At 40.0% G+C, this 24091-nt stretch overlaps 1 protein-coding gene across 2 annotated transcripts in view; it reads right to left on the bottom strand.

Moving 5' to 3' along the window:
• The window catches only part of LOC141438840 (uncharacterized), a 486697-nt gene that overhangs the window by 265936 nt on the left and 196670 nt on the right, over window positions 1–24091 (bottom strand). The window lies entirely within an intron of this gene.

The raw sequence follows: 24091 nt of genomic DNA, 5'->3' as shown, positions 1-24091 counted from the left end.
ATTGAATAATAATGGTGGCGGGGCGCGCGCGGGGGGAGATGATGAGGAAGCGGGGGCACCCGCCGTCTGTGTGTGTTGGGCTTGAAACACACAGAGAGCGGTGGCGGGGCGGTGCGGCGCGGCGCGGAGGCGGTACCGGCTGTTATATTAGAACTAACATGAAAGAGGGCATACAGAATACCGCGCGGGAAATAAACGTGGAGCTAGCTTAGTCTTAGTGCAGTGTGCTGACACGTTACAGGTGCATTGGCCAGAATAAGACTAGTCATCAGCCTATATCTACGTCCCACTTTTGGGCACAGCCATCCTCTTTGAATTAGAGGGCTTGGGCTGTAGTTCCCACGCGGGCCCAGTGCGGATTGGGAACTTCACACACACTATTGAAATAGTTCCCAGGTATGTGCAGGTTCACTCACGATGATTTCCTTCACCGTAATGCTCAAGGAAATTTTAAATATTAAAATCGATAAATAATTCTGGATTCAGAAAAAAATCAGAGGTGCCTCACTGCTTGAAAGGCCATTCAATTGGACTGTTTAATTGAATTACGGCCCAAGCCTTCTCATTCTGAGAGGAGGCCTGTGCCCAGAAGTGAGACGTATATAGGCTGGGATGATAATTCTAATTGCTAACTATTTTTTAACAATCACTATATAAAATAAACATAGATATAGTATGTGAGTGTTATGATAAACAACCCGAGCGACTCCCCCAAAAGCTTTGGAGCGTTATATTCCCGCTTAATAACCCGGTATAACGGAGATTTATACTTCTAATAACTTAAATATATAGCTTCGCTTTTGCTGTGGTAGACTGCCTTTATATAAAACAACTTGTGGCCCCGAATGCGCTTGTGACAAAAAAAAATATTTTGTAAATAGCAATACATAGGTATTTGTGCGATACGTCTTAAAATTGGCTAAGTAAAGTTTTTTAAAGAGGTGCTAATTCTATTTTTTGACAGTCGTCCTCATAAGGATCGAGGCACTGCGAACCAGAATACTACAAGAATAGTTTATCATCATCATCAACAGCCGCGACTTCCACTGCTGAACCTGCCTTCCCCTTAGAACGCTGAATGAACAATAAAAGACAAGTCGTCGCTTGCATCCACCGGTTGCTTGCAACTCTCGCGATGTCGTCAGTCCACCTTGTGCAAGTGCATTGGCAGTGCCTGCCAACGTTTCGTCAGGAGGTGGTTGAGTAGTTTGATTTAATATCTCTGTAAATATTTTTCAGGATTTTTTTATTGTGGCTACCTAAGAAACATTTCCGTATCATTTAGATCGGTCAATATGGGAAAATCTGAAACTATAAGACATAGATATGTTCTTAGGAACCATGTAATCGATTTTAGTAACAAGAAAAACTGCATTCATACATTAAAAAAAAAACTTTTACTCAGTTTGGGAATCGAACCCCAGCGTTTTGAAAAATAAAACATACACAAATACTCGTACGTACTTTCCTATACTGACCGATCTAAATGAGCCACCCTGTACAACGATGTAAAGAGTCTACCGAGTAGACACAACCATTAAAGTTTTATTTCATTCATTCAATTGATTATACAATACAATACAATACAAATATTCTTTATTGATCACCAAAAGCAGTACAGAGACATTACAAAAATAGAAACAAAAAAATAGAAAGAATGGTTCAAACTCTACGTGCAAATTTGTAACTATCTCTGAATGTCCAGTATTATCAGAGCTCCGCTTCTAAGCAAAATGTACGCAGTATAGGGTCATTTTAGATGGTTACTTGACTATGATTTTCAGACTTTTTACCCGACTGCAAAGAGTGGTTGTCTAATTGGTGTTGTGGTGTGGTTGAGTTATACCAAATTTCAGGTTTCTAGGACAACCAGAAGTACCTACCCTATGCGTGTTTTTCGGTTACAGCAATTTGTATGGAAACACCTTTTTAATTGCGTTAACTTAGAAGTTTGACTCTTTCACGGCTTCCGGCTTTGACACGGTCAAGGACTTTAATTTATGAGCCACCATGGAAGCATTTGACAGTAAAAGTCATAGTGACATTGTATTAATTAACAATGAAAATCGTTACGACTTTTCCTCTGAAAAGGTTCCATGGTGGCATAAAACCTACGAGTTCCTGAGGTATTGACAGACGGACAAAAAAGTTAGTTAATTACGGTTTTTTCCTTTTGGGTTACGGAACCCTAAGCATATTCCTTTTTTCGACAGTGGCGTAAAAACAGGTTGTTCCCACTTTGCCTTCCCCATTGTGTCACAAAAAGGTATTACTTCCAGTTCGTGTGTATCCCGTTTCGTCACCGTCGCGCCCGTTCAGCCATTTAAACCTCCAAGTTGTAAGTACGTTACCCTGAGGTGAGGGTAGTTCGTAACAACGTTATGGAGTTTTAGAAATTTGACTTGACTGTTTTGGACGAAGTTTCAGGATAAAAGTACCTCAGGGTAGAGTAGGCTAGGGTTGGCTACCTAATCCTAAATTATATTTTTTTAAATTATAAAATGTAAAAATTGTGAATAAGTATGTACGAGTGTGTGTTTACTGTCACCTGCATTAATATAGATATAGCGCACCGTGCAATAGAAATACAGTCGTATCAGATACGTTATGCACGCATTGTTGCATCAGATATTGGTGCAGATGGCTGTACATTAATACGGATGAGATTTGGTATGTAGATTGCTGGACGTCTGAAATAGTAAATAGGCTAGCTAAAATATGATTGATTTTTTGGAGTCTTTTTGTATTTTTTATTTCAACTCCAAATTTGTTACTTTTACTGGTATCCCGTGAAACCATATCGTAAATACAAACTGAGACATGGATGCACAGAAAAACCAGAAAAAGAGACCAGCACTGGGAATCGAACCCAGGTCCTCAACATTCCGTGCTGAGAAGCTAGCTTAGTAGCGACATCTCTTGTCTGGGTGAGCGGTTAGTTCCGAAAGAATGTGACGTCTGTCGACGCAACATAGATGTCGCTAGAGCTGCTGCTTAAGTAGCATAGTAGAAATAAGCAACCTGATATATGTATGCATGGGAAAAATTCGTGTCTAGATTCCTGTCCAGCAGTGGTGTAGGGGTTATAGCACGCAGCGCAGCACGGAATGCTGAGGACCTGGGTTCGATTCCCAGTGCTGGTCTCTTTTTCTGGTTTTTCTGTGCATCCATGTCTCAGTTTGTATTTACGACATAGCTAAAATATCTCTATATTCCCACGGGATAGAGATAAAAACTCAAATTTTCAACTGTTAGGATAATTATACATTTATTTAAAAAAATCGTTGATTTTGTTGAGCAAGCGTGTTGATAATCTTTCTAATATGTAAAATTCTCGTGTCACAGTGTGACCATGACAACTCCTTCGAAACGGCTTGACCGATTTTTATGATTTTTTTGGTTATATTCGGTAGGTCTGAGAATAGGAGGTGAACTAGTTTTCATACTTCTACGCGGACGGAGTCACGGGCAACAGCTAGTAAGAACTAATAATACTACGTCCTTTTCCAGGTATCAAACTATCAAAAATTTACTACGCTCGATTGAGGACTTAAAGCGTGAAAGCGAAACATGCATACTCATAATCGGTTTATAATAAGTATGTATGATTTAAGGTTTATAATTTCTAAACGTAGGACTGTTTTCTTATCATTACGTTGCTAGGTTCTTATCAGTTATCACGTAGGTTATCTAATCTCTTAACTTTCGTTTTATTTTCTTTACTTTTTCCATTTTCTTCTCTTAACTAGGTCAACTTCCAACTTCTTGTTCCTTATTCTGTGTACCTGTACTTTTATTTTATTTTTTTATGCTATATGGCGTTTACATATACACGTACTCACATTAATATTTAACGTGATAAATGACGTGAGACAACCCTATGAATGGGAGTTTACCAAACAGGGTTGAACAAGAACATGTTGTTTATTGATCCAAAATTCTACTCAATTAATTAATGAGGTTTTAGCTGTTACATTGTTTTACTCAAATTAAGTTCCCCATCCGCACTGGGCCAGCTGGAAACTACGGCGCAAGCCTTCTTATTTAGAGAGGAGGCCTGTGCCCAGCAGTGGGACGTGTAGATGCTGTGATGACGATGATGATGAACCAGTTTTACGCAAAACGACACTTTTTGAGCTTGATAAATGACACAAACGCAGAAAAAACGATCCACCATACTTACTCCTTTGTTCATGATATAACCTAACAAACAAAAAGTTGGAAAACCCCCGACTTCGTCACTTCAAAGTTCAATATCTCAAAAACTGCTTAACCAATTTTGACGAAACATGTCTAAGAACTATCGCTAGAAAACCTGCTTTCAAATAAAAAAACCGCATTCAAATCGGTCCACCCGTTTAAGAGCTACGGTGCCACGGACAGACACATAGTGGTCAAACTTATAACACCCCTCTTTTTGCGTCGGGGGTTAAAAGATATACAGATTTATTTGGTTCCATCTGTACCAACTAACACTAAAACTAAGTTACTTTACGTGGTGACACGTCGGGACTCAGGACACCAAAATGGGCCACCACACAGCATGTGTTGCCAAAAGGTTCTCTGCCGTTTGAGCAAAATATATTTCGCAAATGTTTAATTTCCCAAGTATCAAATTTCTTCGAAACCACATTATTTTCGGAACTTTCATAAAACAAACCTAACCTAACTAACTGTGCTCTATGAAACCATAAGAAAATTTGGTTTCGGAGTAATTCGATACTTGGAAAATGATCCATTTGCCAAATGAAACATTTGGGAATAAAATGTGCGAAACGGCAGTACACGGTTGCCACATGTTATATATGTGATAGTTCATGAAGTAGTAGAAAATTGGGCTTTAGCATGGCACCGTTGCCATCTCGTTTCAAATTAACTCATAATCACATTACGCAAACGCAAACGCAACGCAACTTAATCACGCTAACGCGAACGTCCGAAGACACGTCACATCAGTTACCGGTCCCAGATGGAAGGAACCTTGTTAGCAAATTAGTGTCTAGGGTTACTTGCGGTTCTCGATCGATTCTCGATAATCATTGGATACTCTCCCGTTAGTTTATCGGGTATATAGCGCTAACTAGGGTTAACATGCCAATTTCCCACTGGCAGGCAAGAGCCCCCTCTCAAGGATGAGGGCTAGTGCCATAGTTCCCAAGCGGGCTCAGTACAGATTGGGAACTTCACACTCAGCCAGGGATTTAAATTTTTTTAGTTCTGAATTTCTGACTGAATTACGGACAGATTTTGGTGTTCAATAGTGTGTGTAAAGTTCCCAGTCCGCACTGGGCCCGCGTGGGAACTACGGCCCAAGCCCTCTCATTCTGAGAGGAGGCCTGTGCCCAGCAGCGGGACGTATATAGGCTGGGATGATGATGATGATGACGATTCAGACAAAATTACGGTATGACCAGCTAGCTTCCGTTTATCTCGCATAGCATTTCCGCTCTTGTTTATGAGTTCTGTAGTTATGTCTTTACAGTCTTGTAATTCCTAATTACAAGTACAGGCGTGTAAGACGCACAAACGGGCACTAACGAGCTGCCCAACGGGCATTAGGCTGGCACACCGTCCAATTACACACGACATAACATGATCTTTGATTACATAGAGGTCATGAACTTACAAGTCCTAAGTGACGTCGCGCCTAACAACTTGTTTCCCATCGGGTTGCCAAAATTTTTCTTCTTCTTCTTCTTCTTCTTCAGCGCGTTTTCACCCACCGTTGGGCCTCTCCAGCCTTTCTCCACCCGGATCGACTGTCCGTCTCTCTCTTCCAGACCGGTCCTGCTGTCTCCACTATGTCATCGGACCATCGAGCAGGCGGTCTGCCCACATTTCTTTTCCCTAGCCGGGGTCTCCACTCCAGAACGCGCTTGCTCCACCGTTCGTCGTGTCGTCGGCACACGTGGCCGGCCCAGGCCCATTTCAGCTTCGCTACTCTATGTCCCACATCGACCACTTACGTGCGTTTTCTGATAAGCTCGTTCCGGACTCGATCGCGTAGCGTTATGCCGAGCATGACTCGCTGCATGTTACGCTGCGTCACTTTCAACTTTTTACCAGGCCCTATTTCACAACGCTCACAGGTGCGACTACTTTTATAGAGAACCATTTTGAAAATACGCGTATGTTAACCACGAAATACTACGATTTCAACGCAAACCTGACACGGCGTTAGTCTCATGTCAAGACAAGACATACCTGCCAACAAATCTACAAACAAAATGTCGATTAGGAAAAATATTTTTTGTTTCACAGCGAAATTTTCATTAGATTTAGATACGAATACTAAGTATGGTCACGTTGGTGAAATAGGGCCATATTATTGTGCAAGGTCCGCCCGGATTGCTGCCACCATCTTGCACGCTAATCCTGCCGTGAAGCAGCAGTCCTTGCACTGTTGTGTTTCGGCGTGGGGAGCAAGACAGCCGGTGAAATTACTGGCACTTGAGGTATCCCATCTTAGGCCTCTAGTTTGGCAACGCATCTGCAGTCCCCCTGGTGTTGCAGGTGTCCATGGGCGGTGGTGATTTCTTACCATCAGGAGACCCACTTGCTCGTTTTCCATCCAATCGAATAAAACAAATAGAACTACTTACATACACTAATTTACACACAACTTTGTCTGTACCTATGTTGTAACGGGTCACATAATGGGAAGCAATCACCGCCGGCCATGGACACCAGCAACACAAGGGGTATCACAGGTGCGTTGCCTGTCCTTTGAGAGCTAATAGGGTCGGCATTTTGAATAAGGTATCATGAAAATAAATACCTATGTGTCGCACAATCGTAGAGGTCTTGCACGTGTGGTAGCAAAGCAGTAAGTTAAAAGGTTATAGTATGATATGGCCCTCTAAGAAGTAAAACCTTAATACTCCAAACTCCCTCTCATACTTTTACAAACATGTTTTTGTCTCACTTACTTATTAACAAAACCTCGATAAAACAAAAATGAAAGCAGAAAACGTTTTAAATCAAAAATGATATCGTTTATTTCAAGGTGTAAAGTCTGGCCTAAAGTGTATGAACGTTCAGAACAGGTGATGTCAAAAACGACATGCTCTTTGTCTTTTCAAATCTTCTTACATTGGCGGCCAGTGGAAAGTGTAAAGCGAATAAACAGATTAAAAATTACCATCTGAACAAAATGAACAAAAAGTCTGCGGCTAGGAGGTGTTCAAATCCAAGGCTTCCACATAAAAAGTATGCTTTAGGTAATTGTGATTCCTAAACTAATAAGTGTGATAGTGAGGTTTCAAAAAAATATAAGCTACTAGACTTTACCCCGTGGCATTTTACTAAATTCCCACGGAAATTCCTTCAAATTCATTCAGATAGAAATGTGATTTTCTTGTCGGATTCTTCGCAACAGAGGTTTACCCGAACCGGTGGTAGAAGTTTTTGTCTTTCATAAGTGCTTGTTAAGGCCTAATTTATTTTTTCATGGAGTAAATTTATTTACACACATAATATACAAAAAACAGGACAAAATTGATAAATTTTATAAAAAAAAGTTGTTTGACTTTCACTTTAAACGCTTTTAAATTCAAATTTTATTGGATTTTACGTTGTAAGTACACAGTTTCTGTGACGCTGTGGGCACTCATAGCCCTAGCCCACGCCCACTGCGCCCAGCAGTGGGCCGTTGAAAGCGCCTACCCATAATCTCGGCCCTAGCTGCACAAATACAGCTGCGGACCAAAATTTACAATCACAGATACGGGCGGAATTTTATTTGAATAATTTAAGAGGCATGGAACGCAGTCACGATCTTATCATTTAAATAGCGTATACACCCTCTTACGGGCTGGGATGTGGTAAGCGTAAGGACTTATAATAATACATTGTGCTCCTAGGGCGGTAAAATATCAAGTTGATTAGATGTTTGTGCCACGAGCCGAAGGCCAGATGAAGTGTTAAGTTGTGCTATATATTTATACCACTTTTTTTGAATTGATAGATAACAGGAGCGTGCGTTTTGACGTCAGTATGTAAAAGCTTGTGTATTGTCGAAAACACTGAAGCGTGTACCAGTGTGGAATTTTATGCTGCAACTGTCATGTTGGCATTGCATACAACTGCCAAAGAAACCTTTTTTTTGCTATGAAAAGGTTCTGTACGAGTATATAGGTACATAATAATTAATAACATGGTTTCCTCCGACCAGAAAGTGGGACTTTTTACGTATCTACCCCGAAAAATTAGTCTAGGGCAACTTAAAATACTAATTCGTTTTTAGTGTGCATTTTTGGTTAACATTACATCATTAATTATGATTGTTTTATTTCTGTGCTTGAATATGTCTGATTATATTTATTAAAAGCACAAACATGTCTATTTACGATCTATATGTCTATATGAGTATATTTATTGTTGAAGGTCCAAGATTCATGTATTACTAAATCAGATTCATGTATACAAAGACCCTGGTCTGCAATTTGATTATTATAAACTTAAAAAAAACGATATCAAAAAACCACATCTACACACCTTTCTTCGCACATCCTCGTCCAAATGTTGCCATACCAATAAAAATCCCCACAAAGGCGTTGAAGCAAATGACGGCGTTTAAGCTGGCAACACAGACGGCCAGATCGCAGATACAGGGGGTTTGTTTAATTCAGATATCAGGAAATAATTAAATAATGCTGACAAAAGGGTTCGGTGTTCCGCGTTAATAAGATTAGATAAGGTATTTTATGGAACAGTAAATTTGTTGTTTGTTAGGATAACTTTTTTTACTTACCGTGTTTATGAGTTGGTGTGGTTGAATTATTATGGAGATTTAGAGATGCTTACCTGTAAACAAAAAAGGTGAATGATTAGAATTGTTTTAAAGTCAGTTTTAACAATTAGTTTTACTAAAAAAAAAGCGAAATTTTTATAAGCAGCTTTTCGTTGCGGCTTCATTTGCAAATAATTCTTTCATTGCAATCCCGCGGGAATCCCAGCGTGTCAAATTATCTCTATAAGTATTAAATTTTCATTAATACGATTTCAGTGGTTTAATCGTGAAAAGACAACAGACAGCCAGACCAAGTTACTTTATTATTTTATAATCAATCATACGAAATATTATTTGATGTTATACTGTAATAATTTAATAATATAATAATTCCCTCCAAAATGAACCCTAAAAATAAATCTCAAAGAAACACATTTTTAACAGTCACGCAATGCTCCCGTACCGGTATTACGTTCATACCGGTTTAAAAACCGGTATAAATTGCGTTGTAATCTGTTACCGGCGTTTAAAAATATGTACGCTTGTAGGCCGCTGGACTAATATCCTCGTTTGTCATACAGTGTGAGTAAATTGTATGTTAAGACTGTATGTTGTTTGATGAGAGAAATTAATAAAAATTATGATAAAAAACTGGACAAGTCCAAGTCGGTGTTGTACTGCAACCGAAGGATTCAATACACCGCAACAACAATAACATTATCTATAACCAACGTAGAAAGCTTTAAAAATCTCCAAACACCCTCATTTCAAAGTTCAATATCTCAATAAGTTTTTATTAAAAATTTAATTTTTAATAAAAGCTTCTTTTGTTGACTGTGCATTTTGTTGACTGTAGGTACTTGCATTGTCATCTAAACAACATTTCAACTTATAGGAGTTCCTTCCTGCGGAGGCGATCCTGGCTGGACCACCAGGACGTCACTACCAAATTATTGTATTGTCACTAGATTTACATAAGTATGTCAAATTTCCGACCACTGGAAGTGGATCAAATTCAGCTTCCAAGATTTGACCCAAACAAATAAATAAACAAACAGGGCAAGCTAAATTAAAGCTTCTAAAAACGGTACAACTGATTTTAATGAAACATAACTAATAACTACCGAAAGAACTCGCACATAACTACCGATCTCTTGTTATTGGTTCTATGGAAATTACAGAAAACCTCTCATTTTTTTCCCCTCAGCTCCCTGATCAGACACGTTTAAGCCGCCCGCCATTTGCAAAACATCAGCCATTTTGTCGCACAAATAAATCACTTTATATGGCTGTAAGCGCTTAATGCACCCCAATTACGGATCCTAACACTTAAATTAGTGTCCAGGGTTGATGGGGTCTGAAGGTCAAGTTCACTTGAAGGGATGTAAGAAGAGGTGTTTTTTTTTTCAAAATGTTACGCGGACGGTGAGAGGAAGGTGAATATAAAAGTCCATCCTATTATAAAACCTGGCACGACACGGTAATTATTCTCACTTATTGGTATAAACAAACTCTTGAGCGACTTTGAAAAAATTAAGAAGGACAATTATTATCCAGTTTTATCCAGGAAAATTGCATAATCGTCACGGGATAGCGATAAACTAATTCTATGCGGACGGAGTCGCGGGTAACAGCTAGTAACTGTTTCATAAAAATCTATTCAGCTGTTTTTGAGATATCGAATACTAGCCCGTTACCCGCGACTCTGTCTACGTAGAATTTGTTTGTTGCTATCCCGCGGGAACTATACAATTTTGCGCGATAAAAACTATCGTATGTCCTCCCCCGGGACTCAAATTTTCTTATATACCGAATTACATCTAAATCAGTTCAGCGGTTTAGACGTGATGAGATAACATACAAACTGACTTACAAACTTTCGTATTTACCCCCTGTTTCACCATTGCATTGATTAATTTTATATGAGAGATATCTGTGATGCCGTCTCGTTTGTTTTGTCCGAATAGACGGAGATGGCATCACATTTATCTGTCAAACAAAATTTATCAATGAGTGGTGAAAGAGGAACTTGTAATAGGGTTTTGCCTTTTCGCAGAATTATTGTTTGCCAAATGTTTCATTTGCCAGCTCTCAATTTTCTCCGAAACGAAAAGTCTTTTCTCGGTACGTATTTTCTTATGCTTTTATAGAACATGCTAGTTAAGGTTAGGTTTGTTTTATGAAAATCGTGAGTTGGGAAATGAAACCGTTTGGCAAGTGAAACCCCTTATAATATTAGTGGGAAGTGGGATTGAAATTGTCGGGAGTTCTTCAAATTTCTAAGTTGATGACGAGAGACATGTTTGTTTGACCGTTTCTGTGAAACCCAACTTTACGCAGGTAGGTAATGAAAATAAAAAAATAAAAAAGGAAAAGTTTTTATTGATGCAGAAACAGTACATCATAAAATACAGTGTCAGCGCGGGCCCTAAACTAGGCGCCCTGAAGAGTTGGTATTCCAAACAAAAAACGAATTACAGTGTTCTTAATAGGTACAGAGGTGTTCACAAGAAGCAGAATGAAACCTTCCTAACTACTAACAATGCCACAATATTAAATAAAAAAAAAATAGAATAGGTTGTGTGTGTGTGTGTTTGAGTTTGCGTGCGTGCGTGTTGTCACCTACGTACCTGATGAGAGCCAGTGCTCCGTTTTCAAGTAAGTATGTTAGCGTCTTCAGCCACATCCCCACAGATCTCTTTACTAGGGCAAGCCCCCATTTTTTATGTCCACTAGTGTCTTGCTTACCACATTATAGATGTAAGGGTGTGCGAAAGTGTAATGTTAGTATCGCATTCCCTAACTGCAATGCGGTCGTACCCAATCCCGTGAATGGCGGACGTTAGCTATGCGACAGCATGTCATCTCCTAATGGGTAAGTCAGCTGGCCAAATAGGCAAAAGCATTTTGCTGCCCGTTCCAACTGCGTGAAAGTCATAAGGAATTACGAAGCTGACTTTAGCTTTTTCTAACAGACTAAATAAATAAATATCATGGTACAATTGACACTAATTGACCTAGTCCCAAACTAAGCGAAGCATATTTAAATACATATTAAATATCCAAGACCCGAAAACAAACATTCGTAATTAAATTATTCATACAAATATTTGCCCCGGCCGATGATAGAACCCGGGACCACAAGCGTCGTGGTCAGGTTCTCTACCAACTTGGCTATCCAGTCATCTAAACTAAAATTTTTTTCAACATCAATGTCTATGTATGCAAGCTCTCAAAACGGATGATGTTTTTGTCATCATCATCATCATCATCATGTCAGCCGAAAGACATCCACTGCTGGACATAGGCCTCCTCAAGGCTCTCCACTCAGACCGGTCTTGTGCTTTTCGCATCCACCGCAATCCACCGATCTTAACCAAGCCGTCGCTCCATCTTGTTGGAGGTCTACCGACAGCTCGTCTCCCGGTCCACGGACGCCATTCGAAAACCTTTTGACCCCATCGGCCATCAGTCCTGCGAGTAATGTGCCCCGCCCACTGCCACTTCAGTTTCGCAATTCTTCGGGCTATGTCGGTATTTAGTTCTACTGCGGATATCATCATTTCTGATTCTATCCCGCAGAGAAACCTCCGAGATGTTTTTGTATAGGAATATCATGTAACCACGGGTTCGTCCGCTTAAATATAAAACCGCGGCCTTCCTTTACTTCGAGCCGTACATGAACCCTTCATATATCACTCATTGTGCGAAAGACGACCCCCACATCGACCGTAAAAGCACTTTTCTTTTCAATTTACGACGGCCGGTGTTCTACGAAAAATACCTACGAGGCTCTAATTAATAACCTACTATTATTTACCTGGAGAGTAAGAAGAAAGTTTATAAATGGTAACGTGGGTAATTTACTTAGTAAGGGGAGGTAATTTCGTTGCTTTTTGACAACCGGATAGCACAGTGGTTAGAGTACCTGATTATGAAACTTGACCCGGGTTAGATTCCCGGGCGGGGCAGATATTTGTATGAAAAATACGAATGTTTGTTCTCGAGTCTTGGATGTTTAATGTGTAAGTATATAAGTATAGGTAGTGCCACGAGAGTTGAAATGAATGATTGATTACACAAGCAGCTACATGAAGAACGGATTGCATAAAAGATAAATGAATGAAATGAATGAGTGAATGGCAAAAGCCCGCAGTCACAATGACATGTTCTTGTGTGCGTGACCTCAACTCTGGTGGCACTACCTACAATTAAATTTGAAATGTGTACCTACATTAACTTGGTTGCTTCCCGATGTTCAATGGTGTGTGTGAAGTTCCCAATCCGCACTGGGCCCGTGTGGGAACTACGGCCCAAGCCGTGTGCGAACTACGGCTCTCATAGTGAAAGGACTGTGCCCAACAGTGGGACGTACATAGGCTGAGATGATGTTAGTACCTCGTTTGACATCAGGGATATAACGGATGTGGTTTTATAGGAACCGAAAGCGGAACCAGATGTTTTCAATTCAGTTTATCGGAACCAGAAACGGAATCGGAACCGAAAACGGAACCGGAACCTGAATCGGATGTGTAATACGAAACGGAAGTTCCGACTTAACGGAAACGGAACCGGAGCTCCGTAACATCCATGGTTGACATTACAGTCTTGCTTGCGATTCGCTCATTTAATTATTTAACCAATCGCAAACGTTACGCAAATGTCAAACAAACCGTCACTGTCAAGGCTCGGATACCGGTTAAATTTCCAAACCGTTATCATGTAATTGGCGCAAAACCTTTTCATTTTGGTTTCGTTCGCGAAACCGTTATTTTTAAACCGATTTAAGGGAACAATAAAAACCGGTTTATTCCAGCGCTGGATAAACGTCGCCGCCCGCCGCCGGCCAGCTGTCACTCGTCGAATAAACCGGTTTATTTAGGTTATAGTTAAGTTCTCAAAAACGTTCACGTTCTTATGAAAGTTCGGAGTTAAATCGAAATAAACCGGTATTTACCACTATTTTATAAACCGATTCTGAGCCTTGGTCACTGTCATGTTGTCACGTAAAAATTTTGGCGATCCTGTGGGAACCGAGTTGTTATTGCTACGCCACTCCCGTCACTGGCAGTTACAGATCTGTTTACTCACGAAGGCGCGCCCCTCCACAGCTAATTATCAATGTGCAGTAAACCTCGTACTTGCACGTTGTCTTAGTCTCAGTGTGCGTGACTGACGGTACGCTTGCGACTGAGGACACGGTCGAGCTACGCACACATAGACTTGTCGTACGGATACGTTTAAAACTACAATTATAAAATGCGGAGGGGCGCGCCTTCGTGAGTGAACAGATCTGTACATAAACACAAATAATACAAGTGGGACGTATTTATTACTCAGCAAATGTAAACGAGAATTTTTGCAAAGGAAATTTATTTCCCTCAGTAGGATTTCACGTGTTTCGTTTATTAAAATTAGTGTAGCGTATTTTATAAGGAAATATTTTTATGATACGGTATAATATGTGTGCGAGGAAATCATTTGCTCAAGTAACTGAGCTGGACTTAATGAGTTCGTGAAAACTTGTCAAGTGCGAGTCGATTGGTTCCGTACAACTGCAAAAAGCTGAGATATGTGGTGCATAGGAGAAATTCGCAAAAAAAGGGGTGTTATAAGTTTGACCGCTATGTGTGTCTGTCTGTCTATCTGTGTCTGTCTGTGGCACCGTTGCTCTTAAATGGGTGGACCGATTTGAATGCGGTTTTTTTATTTGAAATCAGGGTTTCTAGCGATGGTACTTAGACATGTTTCATCAAAATCGGTTCAGCCGTTTATGAGTAATTGAACTTTAAATTGACAAAGTCGGGGGTTTTCCAACTTTACGTTGGTTAGGTTATTTTAACCCTATTGTTCATCTTTGACAAACAACTTTCTAATGAAAATTTAATATAAGACGTCATTATAGAAGGCAATTAATATAATGAAACCCTTTATATACGCAGTATCTTTTGTCCGGCAGTTTATTACGGGACAGTCTGTCGCGGAAAGGTGCCGCTGTAGGGACAAGAACCTACGAAGATTAAGATTAAAGATCTCTATACATCATATCGTATCATACCGTGGCCGTAATAGTATAAAGTGTCAGGCAAAATCACGAAAAAAAAACGCGAAAATCACGAAAGTTTAAGACGTTATATTGTATTGTTTTGTATTGTAAAACTCTTTATTGTACATAAAAACACATGAAAATAACAGAACACAGGATAATAAGATGTACAAAGGCGAACTTATCCCTTAAAAGGAGCTAAAATATATTCTTTGCATCGAAAAGTATGAGACTATGGCCACTAGGACGTTTCGTAATTAATGAACTAAACGAATTTCCTTGCTCACCCGCGACCTTACGATAGCTAAGCTTATGCAAAATATGCGTGTTCATGCAGTTCCTCCACCTCCACACTGTAAGAACACACACAAATCACACAAACCCATCTATCACCACCACCACACTACACTGACGCGTTTCGAACTCAACCAGAGCTTAGCCATCGTAAGGTCGCGGGTGAGCAAGGAAATTATTTTAGTTCATTGATATGGACCTCCGCAAAGTAACGCCTGATTCAATAAATTAAGAAATACAATGTTGTACCAAAAGTCTAAAAAAGTTATACCTACTAGGATTATTAATTAAAGATAAAATGCCGTATCCCTCTGACACTTTCAACTATAACTCCTTGATATTAGCGCCCTTTTTAATATCCATTCATGACAAGGCTGTTCTTCAAGGGATGGCATTTCGAGCCATACTTGGATCACCCTGTGTGGGACAGTTAATAAACTAGCGCAGACGCGGGTAGACCGAAAGGTCTTAGTTGTTGGCTTTTTGCTGATATTTAGGTCAAAGTACTTAATTTAGTTTTTGATAGCCGTTTGACTTATAATTCCATCTGTAGTGCAAAAGTAGGAGATACGATTCAAAACTTGTCAAAAATCGATGAAAACCTCGGGTAGCCCCTTAAGTATGTTTATCCGTTGCCTAGTAGGTACCCATAATACAAGCTTTGCTTAATTTGGGACTAGGTCAATTGGTGTCACAGTTGGTTGGAAGTCGGGACTTCCAAACTTTGATGCGCTTCATCTTTTTAATTTTTTGTTTGATTGACAAAAGAAAAAAACTGGCGGACTGGCTAACTGGCGGACTAAATTGAATAATATTTTTTTATCCAGGAAACTAATTCCCCATACATACCTCAATATTACTGGATGAGACACTTTGTTCGCTGTAATCATACAGGGGTCTTTATCGGATGGCATACAATTATTAGTCCTATCGTTGTGTCGCATAACGTCTTTTGTCCTAATAACGTATGGCATACACTTTGTTCCGCATATTTTTTATTATCGTTTGTCCTAAATATTATTTGTCCTATCGTTTGATGTGGCTAAGATTCAACTGTCGAATGATTGATGTGCATAATTGTACTTGCTTCGCTACGGTTCGCTCCCGCCTTAGCCTTCTAACCTAACCTATCCGAGTCAGGGTGCCCCGGAAGGTCTTGCTCGCTCGCTTCGCTCGCTCGCTTCAACATATGGGTTTTAGGAGGTTTTATGTTAGGAATATTATGCTTTAGGTAATTAGATTTTAGAGTTATCAATATTAGGACAAACTTGCTTTACGACTTTAAATGAGTATGCGCAAAAATTATTAGGACAAACGAGTAGTATGCGATTCAACAATATGCCAAACATTTTTAGGACAAAAAACATTATGCGATACGACAGGCACCCATCATACAGGTCTACACTATGCATCAGGTAACACACACTAAAAAAAGCCGCACACAGCCTAACCCGCAGTAGTCCAGTCATTATGAAAATAACATTGCTAGCGTTATGCCGGCGGGGCCGTTACGCGCAACACTTTTCTATCTAGGTCTTTATTAACATTCTTTTTCCCGTCATCGCCTCTTCAGCCAGTAATGAATTATTCAGGACGTGATCCGTGGTTTTTCTGTGACCTCCCAGTTAAGTGCGTTGGTCTAGCGGGCTTGATGCCACTAGTTTGACGCCATAGACAGAATAAGAAAAAAAAACTGGTTAATATATTAAAGTATACCTAAAAATATAAGTATTCATAGAAATTATGGTCAATCCAAAAACGTGTAGGTAGTATAAAAAGTGAGTGAGTGTGCGATATTACATTTGAAATTTACCACGAGCTACGGTAAAGGAAAACATCGTGAGGAAACCTGTACAAACCTGCGAAGCAATTCAGTGGTGTGTGTGAAGTTCCCAATCCGCACTGGGCCCGCGTGGAAACTACGGCCCAAGCCCTCTTCTTCTGGGAGGAGGCCTGTGCCCAGCAGTGGGACATATTAGGCTAGGATGATGGACGAAGTTATCACTGTGTTAGCCCTAAAATGTGAGTATGTAGTAGACGTCTAGTACACAGAATTGATATGGGACTTGAGGCTTTTTTCAAATATTGGATCGTCGACTTATCTATATGGAGACGTTACTACCACACAGAAGCCTTTGCGGGATACTCACATTTATATCATTTGATTTTGCTGATGTGATGCTCAGTGCAATATAAGGTTTAAGTTGTAGTGAAATAAACACGGTTCACGTCTTAAGAGTTTATCTCGGCATGACTCGGGCGTATATACTCGTATAATAATTAACCCGAAATATGTCGAGCAAAACTCGATTTCAGACGTGAGTTATCCCTTATACCGATTTATTTAAATATGTGTCTCACGGTAGTTCCATGTTCAGTTTTAGTTAACAAATCAATTAAAACAAAAGAACCCCGGGCCCGCTGGCAGAACGCACACCAAGCCCGGACTGTTTTTTCTGCGCGAACAGCTCCCCGGAATAGCGCAGATTCGATCCCGGGCCATTCCCGCCGATTTCATTGTTTTGCCATTCATTGGCTGGCACACCTTACAGTTTATAAGATGGCTCACTTAGAGGTATTAACCTCTTCAACACCACAACAAACGAAGTCACGTGCTTTGTACGCCACAGAAAAACCAGCGACAAATCAATTTGATTGTTAATTCCATTGCAGAAGGATTAATTTCGAGTTGATTGTTGGTCATGTTTCATGTATAGATGACTGTGGCGTGTGAGGCATTCCATTGGCTGTCGCAACTGGATGACTCTGGCGGCGAAGAGGTTAATACTGAAGACGTGAGCAGGACGCTACCCCCTCAGTAATTGATAATGGATCGTTTACAATCATATTTGTACAAGCCCACACTTAACAGCAGTGACCATACCATACACGTAGTATTTTTTTTTGTTTTTGAATACTGGTACGATATAGCCTTAACTAGTCGAATTCGGTAGAGTTGATCCTCTTCCTGTCTGTTTACGTTTGACGAATCATCTTTATATATAACTAAGTAACTGTTGTATCGTTTCGAAATTTCGCAATTTTTACTCATTGTCTACTTAATTCGACACCGCTACAATGTGGTTCAAACGTCGAAGTAATTTGTATAATAACACACACTCATTACTAATATGTCGAGTTCTAAGTCACTTCAAATCACAAACGTGGTGTATTAATATACATACTCGTATTTGAGGTTAGGGAATACAGCTAGATATTTATTAGGGTCAAGTTCCAAACGTACCTTTACCAAACAGGACCGTAAAAATAAGGTTAATAAATCCGTTCCGTCATTAGCAATACTTGTCAATTTTAAGTGAGCATTTTCTCTCTCACCAAATACCAAGTGACTGCTCTGTTCTTATCTTCGTCATTTGGATTGGAGTAGTCTAGAATTCCAGATATTCTTATTATACTTTTAAATCCAATTTTTGGCAGCCTCCCCGTCGTTAGTGCGGATTCGATTATTTGACGAGCAATATTTACAATTGGTAACAAGCCCACCTTTGCCAAGCTGTATGCAGGCCTTCGAAGTGCCGTCCCGCTCACGCTCATAGTATTTAAAAGGCGAGTAAGAGGGACGATAAAGCACCAATTTTGAATTTCAAATTTCGAAGTCGACTTTTATTTTAGGCGGTTATTAAACCGTCGCCGCATGCTGCGCGCTGCTGCGGTTTTTAGCTTTGAATGTAGAGTCTTTATTTGTACCTATACATAACTTCACCTAACCATCAAAAAGTTGGAAAACCCCGACTTTGTCACTTCAAAGTTCAATATCTCAAAAACGGCTGAACCTGTTTTGATGAAACATATCTAAGAAACATGGCTAGAAACCATGCTTTCAAAAAAAAACGCATTCAAATGGGTCCACCCGTTTAAGAGCTACGGTGCCACAGCAGACACACAGACAGACAGACAGACACACACATAGCGGTCAAACTTATAAAACCCCTCTTTTTGCGTTAGGGGTTAAAAATACTTCTGCTCAGATGATTAAAGACAAAGAAAAGAATAACCCCCCACGAAATAAATGAAGTGAACACCAAGTTCTAAAAATAATTTTACCCCATCTTTAATATTTCATTTAAATCGTTGAAAACAAATCAATCATTCTTTATTTTTCTCGGCCATGGTTTTATAGAAAAACACCGTTTACCAGGATTTACTTGATTTATGGGGTAGTATTAATTGCTAAATGATCATTATTAATGTTGTTGGTATTTAGATTTATTGCAACAGAAAATAGATATTAATTGCAAAGTTACATTTCCGCAGAAGCTACTGAGAAAAAAATATGAAAATTCCAAAACTTTGACTAGGAACTTATTTTTTTAATTTAATGGAATATGACGTACACAGACAGACATAAAAAAATCAGGATTTTCAGACCTTTCTTTATCTGTTTTGCTATAAAAGCTACCTTCATATGGCATACCGAAATTCAAGTTTCTGAGACAACTGAAAGTACCCTACAGTGTTTTTGATTAAGACAATTTGTTTGGAAACAACTTTTTTAATGACTGTATCTTGTGATTGCGTTGACATAGAAGTTTGTTTTTTTTTTCAGCCTCAAGTTAAAAGTTTTTTTTTTATTTTTTTTTTCAATTTGACGAAAAGTTAATTAGTACCTGGTCTATCAGGTAGTTCATATCAAAGAACTGAGCCGTCTGCCGAAGTTAACGGTGTATAACTGTTGTTTCAAACTAACTACCTACAGTTATCGCACTCGACATAACTCGTCGACACTCATGATATCAGGCCGAAAAGCTCTCGTGCTCACTCTTAATTCCCCCTTTGCCACTCTGGGACTGTTTCAGCGAAAAAAAATGAAATAATGTTAGTAGCAAAATTTTATGGCAACGTTCATAAAATAGGAGTCAAAATTTCAGGAATATCTTTGCGTATTGTAGGAGTGCGCGTTGAATTACTTAACTATACCTTGACACTCACACTCGTAACACGTAACACTCGCTAGAACCCTGTCGCAGGGAGCCTCTGCTGCCCTTAACCTGTCCTCTCCCAGAGGCACAAATTTGTGCCAAATTCCTTTGATCCTGTTATCCTGGAGATGACAGATTAACTAGATATAGTAGTATCTCATTTGACACTCGGGTTGTTAATTTTAACCCGGCCAAGTGGTTGTCGGACTTCCGTACTGAGAGTTCTGTACCATTTTAACCCCCACGCAAAAAGAGGGGTGTTAAATAAATTTGAACCCAATGTCTGTCTGTGGCATCGTTGTTCTCAAATAGAAGGACCGATTTCAACGCATTTTTAAAATGAAAGCGTTTCCCTGCGATGGTTCTTTATGTTTGATAAAAATCGATTCAGGTTCAACTTAGAAAATGATAATGAAATGTTGATGTCGGGGGACATTGTTATCTCATAGTTCAATATCTAAAAAGGGCTGAACCGATTTTGATTTTGAAGGGATACTCGCTTTTACGTAAAAAAACGAACCCCCGTTCTAGAGACACGATACCACCGACAGACATGCAGACAGTGGCGTGAAACTTATAACACCCTTCTTTGTGCGAAGAGGGTTAAAACATATCTTAAGCAAAGCCCGCCGTAAAACAAAAAGGCGAAAACTTCACAAACCGCATAAACTCGCCGAACACGACAACTTTGAAATCAAGGCCAAGTTCTGAAGCCAGCCATTAAACCAGCTAAGTAAATAATTAAACCGCTGAAAACTTCCTAAGTAAATAAATTAAAGTTAAGTGTCGTGAGTTCCCTGTGAGTAGTTTAAGTATTCGCGCAGACCGAATTTAAATAGACAACGTAAGTTTGCATCATCATCGTCACAGCCTACACAGTACACGTCCCACAGCTGGTTGTTGGCAACATCAACAAATAAATAAAGTAATTTATTTGTCAAACATAACCTACATACTGGATCGTAACCGAATGGGATCCGAGGGATGGGCATAGGAGCAGAGGCAGACCCAAGAGGAGATGGCGGGACGACCTGAGCGCTTTTCAGCTCGATTGGCGGAGAAAAGGGGAGGCCTTTGCCCAGCAGTGGGACATAATACAGGATACATAAAAAAAAAATGTCAAACATGAGTTCCTATATACAATTATTTAATTGAATATAGGAACTCATGTTTGACAAATAAATTATCTTTATCTTTATCTTTAAATATTTTGTAATTATGAGTGGCAACACTGTCGCCCTTGTGCTTTATTTCCGACTCTGTTCAATCACGTCGTTCCAAATCATATTTTTTTAATATGTAAAAAAGCCTTTTCCAACGAGTTAAAATCAGTGCCCAACAAACTAAGTCTACACTACGCTGGGCTCCGGAATGAGAGGGTCTCGGCCAATGTTCCTACGCGCGATATGACATTTCACACACACCATCGTATTGCTTAGGTTGGTTCAGGTTTCCTCGCGATGTCTTCCTTTAAGAACTTTCTATTATACAAAGTAAAAAAATATGTTTTAAACACATTTTAAAAAATCTTGCAGATCTAAACCGGGCTTAAGTCTACAACGATAATACGTCTGTGTATTCGTCGTATCAAATTTTCAGTGGCGGGCTGGAGTCCTTATTTCCCTAAAGGATTCATTTTGCGGAGTTCAAAACGGCACTGTTAAATAATGTGAAAATTCAATGTTTGCCGCGCTCTTGTGATAATGGAATTCTAGCTTAGTTTCAGTACATTTGCGGATGCAGTTAGCATTGTATTCGAGTATAACGAAGCTAAAAAGTTTTTGTTGGTAAAATATTTTTTTTACTTTTTTCGCTGACTGTACTTATTGTTGAATTTTGAAAAATCACTAAGACGTCCACTAACGAGATCTACGGATGACCTGGTTAAAGCCGCGAGTTCACGGTGGATGCAGACCGCTGCCGACCGAAGCAACGGGAGGTCTATGGGGGAGGCCTATGTCCAACATTGGACGTCCTACGGCTGAGATGATGATGATGATGACTAAGAGCATCTCTATGATCTCCAAGTAATCATACAGCCTTTATTTTATACTACTCATACTGTCTCCAGACAAGAATAAAGGGCTTGGGCCGTAGTTCCCACGCGGGCCCATTGCGAATTGGGAACTACCAGACCAATTAATTGAAGGTTTTCGTGCAGGCTGTCTCACAATGATTTCCTTCACCGTAAAGCTCGTGGTAAATTTCAAATGTAATTTCGCACATGAATTCCGAAAAACTCAGAGGTGCGAGCCGGGATTTGAACCCACGATCCTCTGCTTGAGAATAGGTCAACACTCGGCACGGCTAGATCTATTCGTCATCCCCGAAAACCCTTCATACAAATTAGATTAGATAGATTAGATTAGATGTACGCAGTGTAGGGTCATATTAGATGGTCGTTGATAGACAGGTTTATATAAAATACTAACATTTTTAGACTTTTTCATCACACTTGCTCGTAAACAGTGTCAAACATGAAGGCTACCTTGATTGCAACCCCTAAATAAAACCCTCGACCTTAATGTGCTTGTCATGAAGCCCGTGGTCGGTAAATGAGTCATTGCGCGTACAAATTTTCTTTTCATGAAGGCCAAGGACGGTAAATGAGTCAGTGCTCGTACTGATACTGCTGCGCATGGTGCAGCAGCAGGACAATGCACACGCGGCTCAGGCACATGCTGAGGGAGGGGAGGGCGGCGCTGCCACGAGCGCAGCCTAAGGTATCGCCAATATTTGGAACAATTATATTTTTCTTTTAGAAATATAAAATTATACTTGCAAATGTGATGAAAAACATTGTATGTCGCACGGGCGGGTACTAGAATTACGAACATCGACTCATTAAAGCCCTCAGTCTTCGACTTCGGGCTTCTAATAGACTCTCGTTCGTAATTCCTTATTTCCGCCCTTAAGACACAATGTACTTATTTTCGACTATCCGTCCGATTCCACATCTAAACCTCAGACTTCGCGCTGAAAATAAAGCTCGCCCTCTACGAGTACGAATTAGAACTTCGTATCTTACCGTCCCGTTGAAGCTTATATTATTTAACACGAGAGTGAGAGGGACGGCACGACACGAACTTCGATTTTCGAAGTAACCCCCTGATATCAGCACTCTATACTTACATAATAACGCGTGCGTGTAGATCCAAAACCGAGGCCGTGTCCAAATGGCCGGCTGGGGTGCACTAACTGTTATAAGAGAACGGGTAGAAGTGCCGGATATATTGCGCGCGCGCTTGAAACATGTGCGATTGGCACACGTGTTCGAAGTTAACTCATTCACTGCCACCGACGCATATATCATCATCATCAGCCCGAAGACGTCCACTGCTGGGCAAAGGCCTCCCCCTTAGAACGCACAATGAACGACAACTTGCCACTTGCATCCACCGGTTTCCCGCTACTCTCACGATGTCGTCAGTCCACCTGGTGGGAGGCTTAGCCAACGCTTCGTCTTCCGGTTCGTGGTCGCCACTCGAGGACTTTTCTCCCCAACGGTACGCATATATGCGTTTCTGGAACTTTCCCCAGTGCCGCTGTCAAAATTATAAATACATTTTGAACGCACATGTGCGTCGGTGGCACCTGTGGTCAGTCAAGTCAAGTCAGGTGGCATTGAATGCGTTAAAGATTCGAACGTGGCGGCCTGCTCACGCTGATAATATTAAATAGGAGTGAGAGGGACGCTTGATACGAGCTTGGAATTTCGGAGTAGACTATGTTCACGCGCTAGCTTCGAGGTATATTTTTGGACCATGATGTTAAGTTTTGGGCATTCCTATGGTAATCTAAATAATGGTTTACCCGTGAAAAAGTTATAAATGTCAACTTGTTGTTATTAAATAATTCTGATAGTCAAAATTTGGTATTTACGAGAGTTCTCTTAATTTTCGTCGAAAATGTTTTTCTCAAATTATTAATTTCCCATCTTTTTCATATTAACGATCGTTTTTTTATAATTTATGTACTTCAGGGTTCTACAGGGTAGTCCTGAAATATATTCTGAATAGTTTAAAGTTTTAGAAAGAAGCACGAGATCCCATTCACGAGGATTTTTTCATTTTGAACATG

Source organism: Choristoneura fumiferana, chromosome 19 (genome assembly GCF_025370935.1).
Source record: "Choristoneura fumiferana chromosome 19, NRCan_CFum_1, whole genome shotgun sequence".
NCBI lineage: Eukaryota > Metazoa > Arthropoda > Insecta > Lepidoptera > Tortricidae > Choristoneura > Choristoneura fumiferana.
Note: the sequence above shows the minus strand (reverse complement) of the source record. Positions and strands in the feature narration are given on the sequence as shown.